The sequence below is a fragment of the Hemicordylus capensis genome, chromosome 4, assembly GCF_027244095.1.
Source record: "Hemicordylus capensis ecotype Gifberg chromosome 4, rHemCap1.1.pri, whole genome shotgun sequence".
NCBI lineage: Eukaryota > Metazoa > Chordata > Lepidosauria > Squamata > Cordylidae > Hemicordylus > Hemicordylus capensis.
The window spans coordinates 199,049,881-199,067,057 of NC_069660.1; the positions used below are offsets into that span (position 1 = coordinate 199,049,881).

General features: G+C 44.0%; 2 long non-coding RNA genes across 2 annotated transcripts in view; one reads left to right on the top strand and one right to left on the bottom strand.

The window, feature by feature from the left end:
* LOC128324070 (uncharacterized) overlaps nucleotides 1-16,784 on the bottom strand; it is a 43,055-nt gene extending 26,271 nt beyond the window's left edge. The window contains exon 1 of the long non-coding RNA XR_008306620.1: nucleotides 16,690-16,784. This is a non-coding gene — a long non-coding RNA (uncharacterized LOC128324070). The remainder of the gene's footprint in view (nucleotides 1-16,689) is intronic.
* On the top strand, nucleotides 5,015-7,257 carry LOC128324071 (uncharacterized). Its single transcript, XR_008306621.1, has 2 exons — nucleotides 5,015-5,061; nucleotides 6,776-7,257. It is a non-coding gene; the product is annotated as an uncharacterized LOC128324071 (long non-coding RNA).
* Nucleotides 16,785-17,177: the final 393 nt, after the last annotated feature.

Below are 17,177 nucleotides of genomic sequence, written 5' to 3' on the forward strand. Positions count from 1 at the left end.
AAAGTAGTTCAAGAGGAATAAGGTGACGGACAGATCTTCACAATAAGATGATCTGTCTTATTGTGAAGATGTTATAGAACATATCTTGTGCCTTCTCACAGTAGTATAGTAGTCCTCTCAAACCTAATTCCATAATGGATCCCTCCGCAGCTAGTGAACAATTGGATTAATGTAATCTTAAACAATAAAATGAGTCACTCAGTAATAAATGCAATGCAATTTTTGTCTTTTTATCAGATTTTTGTTTGTTAAAAATAGCAAGAACTGATAAGTAGTGGGAATTTCTGTTAGAGCAAAGTAATCTTCCCAGAATAATTTTGAAGTATAAATTGCACTAAAGACTTGCAATTAATTTCTTGTTCTCTGCCTGTAATCACGAGGACACCATATTTCATGTTTTATCCAAGACCTGTGTCACATGCAGATTATCTAGGCAAAATTTTTCTAATTTCCAAAAGTACTTAAGTGTTGTCCTGAACTTCTGCTATGTTATATTAAACTATAAATCACAGGCGCTTGAAGGATTAAAAGGGCACACCAAAGAGTAATTAGATTGCAAGCCTCAGAAGTGGAGTGCTGCTTTGCAGAAGACAGTAGGTACAGTATCTAAACATGAGAAGGATGTAATAGCTTGAAAAATATATATCATCCAAGATCACTTTCAAAGTTGAATCCTACAAAAACAAATTCATAAAACAGGCCTCTCAGGGTACTGATAAGCTGCTTTCATGCACTATTATGTTCTTGCTTGTACTGGATGAATCAATTTTAGGTGAAATATGTAATTGCTAAGAGAAATCTTATATTCTAGCCAAAGGTATATGCACTTCCACCCCCACCCACTCCACACACACAAAGTGTTCACCTGCATGATTAAGACAGTACATGAACCAACCAAAGCATTTCTTATGTCACTAAAACTTTCGACAATGTAATGTACCATTTAATATTATCAATGATTTCAATAGGACAAACATATCTGAAATATTTATAAAGTTGCCTACAGACTTTAAAACTTTATGGGAAAACCCAGAATTATAACATCTAATCCTGCCCCCTTCCCCCACACACTTGCAGATGTAAATGAAAATTTGCATTCACCCCAGAAGAAAGGGATTCCATATCCCTTTCAGGTTCGGAAGATGCTTTAACAGGCAAGTCTCTCCATCTATCTGATCCTGATAGAAGGCTATTCCAGTGGCCTATTTTGGAAATCCTTCTTCAAGGGGGAAATTTGTTGAAATAAATTCAAACTCAGAAGGAAGAGGAAATGTAAAAAGCAAATGGAAATTAGACTCTACAGTAGAGCTCACTTGAGACCATATTCTGCTAGTGAGCACTGGGAGTGGGGGGATGAATTTTATTTCAGGATTGGGATATTTTCTTGGGACCTGCTGCTATTATGCATTTGTGACTGGTATTTCTAGAATGAATAGAACCACACAATCCCATTCTACCGATTTTGTTGGAGAGCAGAATTAATTTAATTCTGCAACATTCCAGAATGAACCACAAATTCCAGAATGGCTTCTGTAATTAAATCCACGTCCCCCCGCCCGCCTCCCCGCCTGCATTTGATGCTTCCAGTTGGAGAGGGAAGGGGCTGGGTTCATTCAGGGGACTGTGCTACCACCACCACCACCCCGTGAAGGCTCAGTAAATAGAATTAACATGCTGATAAAGGAGTGTTTTGTTTTTAACTTCCTCTCCAAGGATTGCTTCTCCATTTTTGAAGAGAAGCAATCGGCTAAGAGACCCTTAACCCTGCATCCTGTGGGATCAAGGCCTTTTCCTCATCAGACTTCTTCCAATTCAGAAATTGTGTGAAAGACTCTCAAAAGCAGTTTAAGTATTGCAGTTCATGATCAGGAAACCTAAAATGAGTTAATCATAAGGGCTGGATGAATTTCATCCTAAAACCTGCTAATATACTCTCAGAGCCCTTGCCTATAATCTTTGATAAATCATACGTAAAGGGCCATAAAACTGGAGCTAATGTCCTGATCGTCAAAAAGAAGGATGATGATGATGAATGGACAGAAGCCCTATTCCAACATTATGTTGTACAAGTGTACAGAAGTACACTTTTTGTACTTCTGTACACTTATGCTTTTTTATATATGCTTTTTTGTGAATGACTATACTTGTGTTCATTTTAAAAGTGAACCTCAAATGCATGATACATATAGGAAAAGTACTGCTGTACCTGTGTTCAGTATAACATAGAGACACATAAGGACATTGTCTGCCATATACCAAGTCAGATCATTGGTCCATCTAGCTCAATATTGTCTACGCAGACTGGTAGCAGCTTCTCTAAGGTTGCAGGCAAAAATCGCTCTCAGCCCTATCTTGGAGATGTCAGGGTGGCAACTTGAAACCTAGATGCTCTTCCCAAAGTGGCTCCATCCCTTAAGGGGAATATGTGGTAGTGCTCACACATGAAATTTCTCATTCATATGCAACCAGGGTGAACCCAGCTTAGCAAAGGGGACAAGTCATGCTTCCTACCACAAGAGCTCCTCTCTTCCCATAAACCAGCTTTCATCCCATATAAATAGTTGTACCTGGGTACAGATCTGGATCTGTGTAGAGTGTAAATTTGTACAAGTGTTCAACATAATCTTTGAATAGGGCTATATTTATATATCTTTATATATAATTCTCTAAGACATGCCCATTGCCAATCCCATGAGTGGCAGATCTTGCGAGAGATCAGAGAGCTGACGGATAGCCACTGGATGGGTGGAGGAAAGAAAATGGCAATGGTAGCAGCCAGCCAGCCAGCCAGCAAGCAGCGGTAATGGGTGGAAGAAGAAGCCAGCGGGTGGGAGAGAGAATAAGCCGATGCCCAGCTGTCCAGAAAGCAGGGGGGCAGACGGTGGGAGAATGAGAAGAAGCTGGCCAGCCAGCCAGAAAGCAGCAGCAGGGGGAGGGCAGGAGAAGAAGCTGGCGGGAGGGATGGAGAAGAAGCCAGAGCCCGGCTGGCCAGAAATGGACGAGGGGAGAAAAAGGCAGCAGGCAGGCCAGTGGGGAAAGAAGATGGCGGTGGGTGGGTGGGCTTGCCGGAGGCACAGATGCTCTGCACCTGGCTCAGCTAGCAGAATAATAAAATTTTAGAGATGGAAGGAACCTTGGAGTTCTTCTTTTCCAGCCCTCTGCTCTGTGCAGAAACTGCTACAGCATCCCTGACAGATAGCTGTCCAGCCTCTGTTTGAAAACCACTGCATGGGGCAGACTGTTCTGCTAATGGCTCTTACAGTTAGGAAATTCTTCTTAATGTCTAGCCTATGTCTGATTCCTTGTGGAGCAGCAGAGAACAAGTCTGTGTTTACTTCTGAAATCCTTCAGGTTTTTGAAGACAGTATCATATCCTTCCTTAGTCTTCTCTCAAGGCTAAACATACCCAGCTCCTTCAAAAACTCCAAGACCCCTCACCATCATTGCCCTCCTGAATCTGTACCAACTTAACAACTTCCTTTTTAAAATGCTGGAGCCAGAATTGGACACAGTGGCCACATTCACACATAACAGGAAACTGGAGGTTGCCAAATCCCTGGTTGATTATTCTAACTATGAATTGCACCCCAGACATTAGTCCAACTGCAGCCTAGCAACCTCCATTTTCAGGGCAGGGCTGCAGTGGCCTCAAGGGGTGCTGGGGTGCGGAGGAGCTGCAGCAGCTTCTCCTCCTCCCACCAACCTCATCTCATCTCCCATTTCAGGGCCATTTTGGCCACCTGTGTGTGTGCAGTGGCCATCTGGGGGGCTGTTGTGCATGCACACTGGCCATTTGTGTGACCCAGAATTAGCCCTTTCAGAACAGTGCCAGTCTACTGGGGCTTAAAAGCCTTCAGCCTTCTGTTGGACTGTGTGCTTATGAGTTGAGCCATTGGGAAAAGGGGACACCAGTTAATGAAAGAGTTTTTGCACAGTGACACCCTCCTCTCCAGGAAAACCTTGCATGCACCCAAAGGAGAATTTGACACTCCATGTGTCCGGGCGTTCTTGGGTGGGCAGACTGGAGAAGCAGTGGGACCAGGGACAGATCTTTATTCTCATTCAAAATTACCAGTTTCGGTCTGGTGGCGCAGTGTCTGCAGATCTGCCACCACAGGGAATCATGGGAGACAGAAGCCCTTGTTGTCTGCAACCCCAGGAGAGATGGATGTGTTCAAATGGGCAGATGGACTGGCAGAGGGCCTGCTGTGACTGCTTCTTCACAGCAGTCACCAAGACAGGGGAAGGTGTTGCCAGGGTATCCATCCCTGCGGCTTGCTTGTGTGGAGCAACCAGTCTGGGCCTCATCTGCCCTTCAGCCTGCATGTGTGTCTCCATGGCCTAACACTCTTGTGAGTGAGAGGTTCATGGGAGAAGGGCTTTCATCACACAATATTAGTGATTCTTCCTGGTCCCCCTGGATGGTTCTTCTCATGAATTGTGAAGGGATATCCTCATGCCCTTCCACTCTCAGGAGCAGCATCCATCTTCATCACATATGTGGAATCTCTCCTTTCACTGGAGGCAATGCTGATCCTGCTGCCTGGCTCTTCTCATGAGTAAGCCAAGGGACCACATGTGTAAACCCAAGGGGAAAGGGCTACCCCCCCCTTCCCCAACCTCACTGTACAAAAAACAGACCTGAGCCATTCAGGAATTCCTGGGTTGGACTGCCCTTTAAACCCGTGTAGGTTACCCTATATTACCGTGCCAGCAATCTAATGGGGTTGCCCTGTTTATGTTGCCACTGTGACTGCATGTGCTTGTGAACATACATCTTTATTGCTTCATTTTCAGAGAGTAAAGCACATAGGGCCTGTCTTGCCATCCCATCCGTTTTCTCTTCTGATTGCGAGGAGGGGGGAACAAGGGGCACAGTGGTAAGAGGGCATGTCCCCATATCACTTTCCCACTCAACAGGCTTATAAGCTTGGGATGGGATGTAGTGGCATCCCTGTTGCCAGGCAACTGCTTTATTAGATCGTAGACAGTGGGTGGAGCAAGTGGTTGGAGAGGCGGCCACCGAGAAGCACCACAGGCTTGGAGCAAGAGTGATCCCAGGTGGGTCTGGACTGGCATTTCTGTGATTACAGTTCCAGAAACAGCATGAAACCATGGTTATAGTGGCATCCATGTTCAGATGTAACTCTGCCCCTGCAAAGCCACAGGTTGGGGCGGTGAAACTCACTGCAAACCAAATGTTCAAATGAGTTTGGCAAGGGAAACTGCAGTTTGCTTTTGCTGTGAAACTGTGGTTTCACATATTTCCAACCTCTGCCCCATTTAACTGTGGTTTTGTGTTACATGTGAATGCAGCCAGCGGCGGATATCCTTAGGAGGCTGAACTTCAATGACATTTCCTCTCTTACAGAATGCTTCTGGGCTGTGGGCAGAGCTGGAAAGTTTCATTTTCTGATGCAACAGTGCACACAGAGGCCTGGGGAATTTGCATGGACCTCCATTGCAGCCCCACAGAGCCTCCTAACGTGTGCTGTTGGTTAGTTAGGATGGCCGCTATTCCAAATGAGGTCTGACAAGTGCAAAAAGAGAGTGAAGCAATTACTACTTGTGATCTTGATGCAGTACGTCTGTTAATGTTGCCTAAGGTTGCATTCACTTTTTTAGTAGCTGCATCATACTGCTGGCCCACGTTAAACTTATCTGGACTGAATATCTAACATGCTTTTTGTTCTTGGTGTGTTTATCATCACCCTAGTTGTGTTGAGGAGGGCATAATTTCCCCAGGAGTAAAAGGTACAGAGCAAACCTCCGGCTGGGAGGGTCAGTTCTATGAAATACGTTGTTTGTTGATTCACAGTCCTCTCAATGAACTAATACAAAACTTAATTGATAAGCTCAATGTGAAACTATTTTTAAAGTCAGAACTGTAGGCTTTAAACCAGTGTTCAGAACTTTGCACAAATTGCTTGTTTACTGGTGAATAATGCCATCCTTTGTGAGTTTTGGCCAGTTGTCCTGGTAAGCCATTTAATTGCATTTAAGTTAAGAAATAGAAACCAGGAGATTCTCTTTATCTTTAACAGCTGCATTCAGACTTGCCAGTGTGGTAATTGGAGACACCATCATAGACAGAATTCGCTTTATCCACATTTAAAAATTACTATTACCCCTGCATTAAAGGCCTCCTATTTTCTTTGAAATAAATTTGTTGTTTTCTCTGAATGTGAACTCCATGCCTTGAAAGGGCCTAATTCTTCCTAAAATTGATTATTAAGGTAGGCCTTCACACATTTTCTTTGGATCTAGGAGCCAGCCCCAAAATGTAGGAGCCAGGCGAATATGACAAATATGTATATACCACTTTTATTCAAAAGTTCCCAAAGTGGTGTACATATATATATATAAATAAATCAATAAAATGTCTACCCTGTCCCCCCAAGGGCTCACAATCTAAAAAAGAAACATAAGATAGACACCAGCAACAGCCACTGGAGGGTTGCTGTGCTGGGGATGGATAGTGCCAGTTGCTCTCACCCTGCTCAATGAAGAGAATAACCACTTTGAAAAGGTGCCTCTTTGCTCAGTTAGCAGGTGACAGACAATGGACACTTGACAGACTTTAATGGAGGAGGGTAAATCGATTTCTCTTTATCCCCTTTACAAGTAAAATACTTAGAACAGAAATATGGTGCATGAATGCAAATTTAAAAATGTATTACATCTGAATATCCTAGTCTAGGTGCCATAGCCCACTGGTGCCTGGAACCTATCAACCCCTGAGTTATGCTGTTACAATGCTTCTTGTTCTCAGCAGGGGACTGGGCTAGAAGACTCCAACTCTGAAATTCTGTGATCTTCCGAGTACGTGATAATATGCCTATTTTTATCCATGAAATACTGGATTGTATCCTATGTCCACCTTCGTGGGAGATCAACAAAATAAAGACTGAGAAGCAAAAAGGCCACCTTTTCAGGAGGGAGGGTCATGGGCAGGAGATGAGGAGAGTGCCGGCGAAACTCTCCACTAGGAAGCCTCATATTGGAATTGTAACAATATGCATCCCCATTCCAAGAAATTTTTGTCTTAACACAGCCGTTTCCCCACAAATTACGTTCGTATTTTACGAGAAATTTCGCTTTAACTCAAACATACTGACAGTTCTATGCTACTATCTGCTTCTCATCTCACCCTTTGTTAATTAAAATGGGGCAGGGGCATAGCTTAATGCAATGGAAAGGACCACAATGGAAAGGAACACCGGCTTTAAAGGGGAATAAAGACCTTGCTTGAATGTTGGTTATGAATCTGTTACATCTGTATTACTAGGATCATAGAGCCATGAATTATTTGAAAATCGTAATGATTATGGGTGAAAGGCTTGTATTTATCTTTGTGGTGGGTATAATAATGACACTTTAAAAGGACACTGTTTACCGTAATGTGTTAAGTGATTTTTTAAAATCCAGCATATTCCAATGATTCTGCTTTTACTAAACATTTTCCATTATAATGAAGGGCTTAGCAGGCTGCTTAAAATTCAGCTTGGTGTCTTAGCTGATACATTTTTTATTCAGGAAATTCAATTAAGTTAGATCTACAGTTCCTTGCTCTGACAAACTACCTCAGTTCATGTCTTTCTCTTTGTAATTACCTTAATGGTTTAGCTGCCTACCATTATCCAAGGCAAACTGAAAGTGCTTTGGCAAGTTTATCTTGAAAAGCTCCTAACAGTAAAGGCTTGTTAACCCGGTGTCAGGGCTCATTGAAATTTCAGTTAGACACTAATATAGCATAAGAAGAAGAAGAAGAAACAAGGAATAAGATTTGTATTGTCATTACTAACATGATATGAGTTTCAGTTTAAAAAAAAAACTTGAGCAATCTGTTGTTTGTATAATCGTGTTATAGCATATACCACAAAGGTGCTTTGGTTGTGATAGACAGCTTACCACCTCTAATAAGGTCTTATTTGCTCTTCAAGCACCGAGATGTTAAAGGGGACTGAGGCCCATCATGTTAGCCTAGTAATGTGATGGTTTGGACCTGTATAATAATTTGTATGGAACCATTATAGATATAGTAAGATGAAAGGACAGTGTTCAAAGATTTGGCAACATATGCAGTGTACATGGTTCATGAGAAATAGCTTCTGGCATACAGAGTTGTATTCAAATGTATGAGTACATATCTGAAGGAACAGGGAATCCTTTAGCAACAGGTGGCTAGGCCATTAAGTGACCCGATAGTTCGGGTTGAGATGTTGTGCTAAAGGATCAAAAGTGAAGAGAAGAGGTCAGGGCCAGCTTAGGCAGCACAGGCAGCTTTCTCGTGCACAAAAATTCAAGTTGCACAGTGAGTGGACCTACAGCTGAACTTACCTTGATACATTGTGCAGAAGGGAGAGTATGCGCCCCTGGCCATAGCTGCAATATGGGGTGGCACTGGGTGCTATACCCAGACTGATCTTTAGTGACTGAATTGCAACTCTCACCTTGGCCAGGATGAGCAAAGAAAACATTCACAGAAGGGTAAAAAAGTCAGAGAAGGCTGAGAGGAAGACAGAAACCTGACTCAGAAGTGGAAAGAGAGAGGTGGGGCATGTTGTGAGCCTCCCTTGCTGATGCACTCTGCTGGGGGAAGAGTAGGCTCAGAAGAAAAGAGGGGGGAAATGTCTGCTGCTAATTCAGAGATTCAGAGAGGGAAGCATGGCTGGAACATTGATTTGCAGGAAGACAAGATTCATCCACCCAAATGGGAAAAATGATCCCGGATTTGGAAACATCCTTGCTAGAGACAAGCTTCCTCAAACCCAAACCAAGACCTAGTCAGGGGCAGAGCCACCATTGGGCGAATGGGTTCAAAGAACCCAGGTCGCCACCAATCAGGGGCCGTGACATCAGATACAGGGGCATTATTTTGGTCCCAAACAGGGCCATGTAGCCCTGTTTGGAGCCAAAATTGGCCTGTGCTGCATTGGCAGCACGGCCGGAGTGAATCTCCTTTCCTTAAAGGCAGGCCACTCCTGGTCTCGCTGCCAATGAAGCAGGGCCAATTGATCTCCCTCCCAAATGGGGCCATGTGGCCCAATTTAGGAGAGTGATCAGTCCACACTGCATTGGCCATGCGGACGGAACGGCTCTCCCTGCCCTTAAGGCAAGGAGAGTCGCTCCGGCGCACACTGCCCAATGCAGCACAGGCCAATCTCCTGTGTTTGATGTCAGACACAAGGGCGTGGCTAGCTGGGGCCCCGCATCTGATATAAGACACAGAGGGTGGGCCAGGGGTCCACGGCGGCCACTGCACATAGGCCACCACCAGCTTTCCTATGCTCCTGGACCTAGTGCAGTAATCTTTATTCAGAAGTTGCCAAAACAATGCACCTTGCTCTACCCTGCCTTTCTTCCTTTATGTCCCAAATGCTTCCTGTTGTCATATTTGTTCTTCCAGCTCTAGCACCCTCAGCCATCCAAATATGCCCTGCTCTCTTCAACAATTATGCATTTTCTCTTGCCACTCTTCATGCTTGGAACTTCCTCACAGAACACCTGTTAGGTGGAACATCACTCTCCTCCTGCAAATCTCTACTCAGAATGCTTCTCTTCCATGATGACTACAGCTGAAGTCACACCCAAGTGAAGAAAGCCTACATACATGCTGCTACACCTGCTCACATCCATCCCTTGTTATCCTTGCCTTTCCCCTCCCACCTCTCTCTGTTATTATCATTATATAATAACAATAACAATAACATTTCTCAATTTTCTGTGACTGTATACTTTCGGCAATGAGTTTGTTCTTCCAATTGCTCTACAGTTTCCAGCTCTGTTGCTCAGCTGAAGATCCTGAGTCCTGTAACCCATATTTCTACAAGTGCCTAGGTACTCTAGCACTCAACCCTTGTTTTCCTGGGTGACGACCGATCCAGTATCGAATTTGTTTTTCTTGTTCTCATCATGGTTATGGGATTAGGCACATTTAGTCTGACTTCTCACCAGAGGCCTGTCTAGTTTGGGTGACCCTCCAGCATAGCCCTCGATTAAGCATAGCCCTCGATAAAATTACAACGTATCAACTACAGAAGGCCACATTACTCAGGGCATTATGGATAGTACAATGCTATCTTTAAATTTTCTTTAGTTATCCTAGACCCTTGGAAAGGGCACAGTAATTAAAGTACCAAATACAGTCAATAATATCTGGTAGACTGCGTGTAAATAGCATGATAATATGTATGTATGTATGTATGTATTTGATTTCTATACCACACTTCCAAAAATGACTCAGGGTGATTGACACACAGAGAAAAAAATAAACAAATAAGATGGATCCCTTTCCCCAAAGGGCTCACAATCTAAAAAGAAACATAAGATAGACACCAGCAACAGCCACTGGAAGTACTGTGCTGGGGATGAATAGGGCCAGTTATTCTCCCCCTGCTAAATAAAGAAAATCGTCACATTAAAAGGTGCCTGTTTGCCAAGTTAGCAGGGGTTTAATAATAATAATAATAATAATAATAGGACTCGATGTCTGGATAAAACAAACCAGTCAATAACACCTGTCTGACTGTGTAAATAAGAAATAATAAAAACAAGTTAAAATAATCGACATAGCAATACCAGGGGATAGCAGAATAGAAGAAAAAGAAATAGAAAAAATCACCAAATACAAAGATCTACAAATTGAAATTGAAAGGCTGTGGCAGAAAAAGACCAATATAATCCCAGTGGTAATTGGCGCCCTGGGTGCAGTTCCAAAAGACCTTGAAGAGCACCTCAACACCATAGGGGCCACAGAAATCACCATCAGCCAATTACAAAAAGCAACTTTACTGGGAACAGCCTATATTTTGTGACGATATCTATAATAACCAACAGTACTGATGATAAAATTCAGCCATCCCAGGTCCTTGGGAAGGACTCGATGTCTGGATGGAACAAACCGGTCAATGACACCTGTCTGACTGTGTAAACAAGAAATAATAATAATAAATTAATTAAAATATTTATTTAGTACATGGGTAGAAGACTGTGGAATAAGACCCAGTGTAAGGCTCCTGTGCTTTTCAATTCAGTTGTTTAGCATCATAGAGTAAAAAATATTCTTCCCTCTGTACACTGATGTAGTGTGCAGAGGTACAGCTTCCTCCCACTAGCTGTCTGACACTGCATTGTGCAGAACTGATTTCTCCTTTAGGAGTTCTTACAGCAGATACTTTGGGATGGGATCCATCACATTCTCTAGGCTTCTTTGCAATGTTACTTTTGCTGCCTTGAGCTGCCATCTTGTGGCAAGTTAGCTTCATCTCAGGAATAGCAGGAACAAGGAGCATGTATATTATTCCCCCATCTGTGATGTCTTCCAAGACCCTGCCAGTAATTGCCGTACAGCAGCAAAGTGATTTTACTTCTGTGAGCCTTTGTGTAAAGCAAATGGATTTCCATGCAATACCTGCTCATTAATATTAGTAAGTGAAAATGAGACTGCAAAGCTAGCCAGCTGCAACACAGCTCTAATTTTCTGGGAACCAAAGGTGTTGAAAAGAGGATTTTCCTGACTGCATTAAATGGTTGATCTATTTCTTGCCCATAAAACCAGGTTAACTTTACAGCTTAAAACAATCACTGACTGACAGACACAAAATGGACCTATCATTTTCTTTTCTTCTTTTTTATATCTTCTGTTCCTAGATTGACACATAGCACTTAACCAGCCTCACTGGGGTCTTGAAGTGGCTACAATTATTAATTATAATAGAGCCCCATCTTCTAGAAGAAATAAGCTCCTCTTGTTGCACTCAAAATGCCTCTTTATTGCTTGCAGCACACACTCATAACCAGCCATGCCTGGACCCTGATGAGACCTCTTCTGGGAAGGGGAGGATCCAGCTCCGCAAGCATTTCTAGAATTAATCAGGTTCCCATTGTGATTCCAGGGCCTGAGGGACAGCTAGAGCTCACTCCTCTCACGGAGGCTCCTCTCGTGGAGCCTGAGATCTCAGGGAATCTCACAAACTGCATCTGGCTTTGCTCTAGGCCATCTTTCATTCTAAGGCATCCCAAGAGCAGTGCGTTGTAAGGCACCACGAGAGCAGGTCATGGCTGAGGTGCCTGAGGCATCCCTTTTAATGGGCCTAGACAGGATAGGGAGGAAGCAAAGCTCAGTGCAGGCACTGGATTAAGATCCAACTGTCCAAGAATTGGTGGGGCTTCCCACCACCTTTATAAGCTTCTCAATATCAACCAGGTGCTACAGAGTTTGTTCTAAGCCTCCCCCCCCCCACTACACAATCAGCTATCAGCACACCACCCATCCCCTGGCTTCCTGCACCTTGTAGCCAAAATAAGGAGAGCAGAGCTGTTGCCAGACAGCCCAGTGTCAGGGTAGCCCATAAAGCAGCCCTCTAGGTCTATTACGCTAGAAAACTAAACAGTCCGAGACTGAGAGATCATCGTCCCTATGGTAAACTTTTCACCTGCCTGGGTTTGGTAAGACCCACAGCTGGTCACTCAGCTTCAACAAAGCATGGGGCACCATGCCCCAAGGTCAAAATAGCAAAGACTGAATGGGGGATGCCCCTACCCCACTCTTTCACAAGAGAAGGCAGTAGCTGGAGAGCATACCACATTTCAAAAGGAGAATCAATCAAGGAAGGAAACCTCCCTTTCACGGGAGATAACAGTGAAGCACTCCTTGAGAGGCACACAGATAACCGGTGCATTTCCTAACTGGTTTTGAATTAACAACTTAGCTGGAAAGGACTCAGGGAAATGAGCACATCAAAATTGGAGATGCGTAATCTATACACCTGCAGGGAGGCATCCCGTTCTTCAGACAGTCAGTCCAGAAGCTCTATTCAACTCTTCCAACACATTTATATAACTCTACCCATGCCTTTGTTGGACAAGCTGCCCTCAGAGTGATTAAGTAGAAGTGGGAATAGATTTCTTTGGATTTCATGAAATCTGCCACCCTCTGGGTAAGCAGAATGGCTTGGAAATTGCCTCAGGACACGTTTCAAGATATATCCACCCCTACCCAAAGCACATGGCCCTGGAATCTGCTTGGATCTCTATCCTATGGTCTCTCAAAGAAGTGAGTGGCAGCCCTTTGCTCTTTGCTTCTTTCCCGCTTCTCCCTGCTTGTCTGTTGGTGAAGAGGCCAATCAACGTGCAACAAATGCACCAACTTAACCAGGGAAGGATAGGTTAACTAACCTCTTGCTCTTCCAAGCTTCCTCACACCCGCTTTCTCTCTTTCCAGTCTCCTCACTTTCTAGCACTCTACGCGGCAAGCCTTAAGCCAGGCTCTGGTCAAGTACCCAGCACAGCATCCCTCCAGTTGCTGTTGCTGGTGTCTATCTTATGTTTCTTTTTTAGATTTTGAGCCCTTTAGGTACAGGGAGCCATTTCATTTATGTATATCTATGTAAACCACTTTGGGGACTTTTGTTGAAAAGTGGTGTATAAATCTTCTTCTTTGTCATCACCTTTGCCAAGCCAACCAATCTCTAATTAGGACTTCAAGCTAAATTACCGCTAGCCACTTGCTTTACATTAGCTAAGTTTTATTGCCTTGTCTAACTGAACTTTTGCATTCTGTACCTCCATATACCCTTAATAAAACTTTTGAACAGCACTCCTGTTTCCTCATTCTTTCCGCTATGTTAAAACTTGCTCAATTTGATACTGGAACAAAACTGCTCCCTATAGCCAAACTAATTTCCCAGGTTAAGCCAAAAGCATATTCAGAGTGTCTAGCCACCACTCTAGGGCAGTTCTGGTAACAGGGCAGAGAAAAGGGGGAAATGAAAAATCTCTCTTTCCTGTGTTTGCACTATTGTATGTAACCATTGTATACCTATAAATACTATGTAAGTAGAGTTCAATACGAGTCAATAAATGTCTTTGACCAGACAAGTAATTACTCCCATAATATACATTTGGTATAATAGTATAAAAATTGAAAGGAAACAGAATTCGTCTTCATTTTCTGTTTCTTGTTATTTTTGTGTGTATTTGTTGTTGTTTCCTTTTCCTCATTTATTTATTTGTTTGTTTGTTTGTTTGTTGGATTTCTATACCATCCCTCCAAAAATGGCTCAAGGCAGTTATCCATTGCTTTTAAAGGAACAGCCTAGCTCCTATTAAGCCCCATATGCCCAATGGCATGACAAACTTGATTCATACTGCCTTTCTTTGGGGCACTTCACAAAATGTGCCTAGATACATGTTAGAATAAACCATGGTGCACTGGCTGTGTAACAGTTCTACTCCAAGAGCTCCTCTACAGCCAGCTCCATGCAGTGATCCAAGTCTTTGTCCCTGCTCTCTGTTCCTGTTGTCCTGCCCTCCAGTTCCAGCCTACCACTCTGTTTCCACATTCCTACCCCTCTCGCCAAAGTAGTCCTTTGGACAGTGATCTTCACTATTTTTCCAGTGGGGGCCCTTTTGGCTTTTTGTTAATGTAATGGCCACTTCCCGCTGTGCTGATCTCTGCACAGTACTGCACTTTTCTCAGTGCTGGGAGAGGCTCGGACTCTGTTAGAGGGCCCTCCCAACACTGAGAGGCAAAGTGCAGCACTGCATGGCGGAAACACTTTTCTCCGCATCTTACCAGGGAGACAGCATTCAGCTGTGGCCAAAGCTTCACACAGACCCCCATAAACTATTAGTCAGGGTGCTGCACTTAGGGTTCATAGGGGCCTCCACTGGCCTCCAGGCCTTACAATGAAGATCATCTATCAGGCCAACCAAAGCAGTCTCCACCCCATAACCTGCCCCAAATCCAGTTTGAAATGGGTCTAGATCAATCAATCAATCATCTTTATTTGGTCCACTGACCAGCAAAATGGGTCTAGATAATGTTTCATCCAAGACTGCTTGGAGTTGAGAGGCCACCCCACTCTCAATCACCTTGACCAACCATAGGAGATTGGAGACAGGCCTATAACTGCCTAACTCTGAGGGATCCAGTGTAGGCTTCTTTAAAAGTGGTCTAATAATTACCTCCTTTAAACAAGGAGGCATCCAACCAGAGGCGTAACTAGGGAAAATAGCGACTAGGGCAAGCACTGAAATTGCACCCCTGTCCAAACAGGAATGATGGGACTTGTAGTCAATAATATCTGGAAATCCTTGTTAAAAGGAACACTGTACCATCTAGACATGGTTGCTGATGAAAACCTGAAAACATGAGCCATCTCTGTAAAAGACTTAGAACAACAGTCAGGAGTTATGCAAGGATTCCAAGTGTCATTTTCTCTGTCTCATCTCATTCTTTTAAAAAAAAACATGACTTTGTCCTAGAGCAGGCCTGCTCAACTTAGGCCCCCCAGCTGTTTTTGGACTACAACTCCCATAATACCCAACCACAGTGGCCAATAGCCAAGGATTATGGGAACTGTAGGCCAACATATGCGGAAGGGCCAAAGTTGAGCAGCCTTGTCCTAGAGGATCACCTGCCCAAATAGCCACTAGCAAAATAGGGGAAGAAGAAGGTGGTGGTGGGGGGGTGTCTATAAACCAGTAAATGATTCCTGCCAGCCTTTGTCTTATGATGACTGTTGGCTCATGATGGGGTATATGTGCATTCACCACACCAGTGCTTACTTTGACACCAAGAGGGAGGAGGATACATTAGTTTGCCACACTAGACAGAGGCATTTGCAACAGGAGCAGACAGCCAAGTTCTGCCAGGGCCAAAACCAGCCCCTTCCTGATTAAGAAATCATTGTAATTTGCCCCTTCCTGTCACAAGCAGTTTATTATTGACTCTAACTCTCAAATATCCCAGTCATGGATGGAAAATTCAGGGTCAATTTACAAGAGACACATTTTCTACATGGAAGTTTCTTCTGTGCAGGTGTTGTGCAGAAACCCATGTGTAGTGACCGCCAGGGGCATAGCAAGGTTGGAATGGGCCAAGATGAGATTTTAAAATGGGCCCCCAGCCCCTCAAATTCCAGGGCCTCCACACATCCCAGGCCCCCAAGGATTTAAGTCTGATATTTCAAAATAAGTATGCTGCCTGGAAATACATTTCACTGAATACACACATGCACACTTCACAGTATATAGTGATATACATTGAGTACTATATATTTGTGCTACTTTTAATGCCTAGAACACACTAGCAACGCTAATTATTAAAATGGCCCCCTCACTGCAGATTAGCAAAGGAGACTTTCAACCATGCAGGGTGAGCCTATGTTTGTTTTCTCAGAATTCTGAACAAATTCAGTCAAGTTTGATTCCAGGAGGTTTTTCACACGAGGCTTTTAAAGCCCTTTAACACACATCTCCTCTGGAATGGAGGTGCTGCATTCACATGTTGGCCAGATTTACCCTGAAGTCCCTGCAAGTTATTGGAGAGCAGTTCACCCACAAGAAAAATAGAATAAAATAAAAGCACAACACATGCTTCACAGTTCTTACTCAGACCTTCTGGGTTGCAAAACAACTTGAACATAAGTGCATATATAAATGAATGAAAGAATGAATGAATGAATAAATATTTGTTCCAGAAGTTTTTGTAATTTTCTGACATGAAACAAGCCACTTATAGGCCTTAGATAGTTTTTGTTTTTAAAGCTAGCACATTTTCCAGTCTGTTTTAAATTAAATATTCAGAGACTTCTCAGTCTTGCCCCACCACCCATATCAAAGCCCTGTAGCAAGCAGATCCCTATATATGGGGGTAACCACAAAAAGGAATTCACAGCCTACCTTGCAAAAGCTGTGCTGGATGGTCTGGTCTGCTGCAGGGAGCTCTGCCAGCCTCCTTCCTGGCTTGCTGGGGCCTGCCGAGTTCAGGCTTCAGGGAGGCCTACATGGAGGCCTCTCTGTAAGCCCCGCCCACCCGCCAATCAGCTGAGAGGCAGGGAGAGAAGAGCTCTGCAGTTTGCAGGCTGCTCCGATCCCAGGCCTCGTTGCCGATCCTAGGCCGGAGCTGGAGGCAAGTGGCTGAGGGGCCCTGGGGCTGAGCAAGTGGGCAGTGGGGTGGGGGTGGCAGGAACTGGTGTGGTGCCCCCACCTCAGTGGCACCTAGGGCACATGCCCTGCCTGCCCCCCCCCCAGTTCCGCCTATGGTCTCTTTGAGTTCTTTCCCCCAAGTGTGGATTGCCCATGCTTGGGAGATTGCTCATAGCAGGGATGGGATGTCCTGGATGGGGACCCGATGCAGAGTTTGCCTCTTTAGGTCCTTTTCTCTGAGT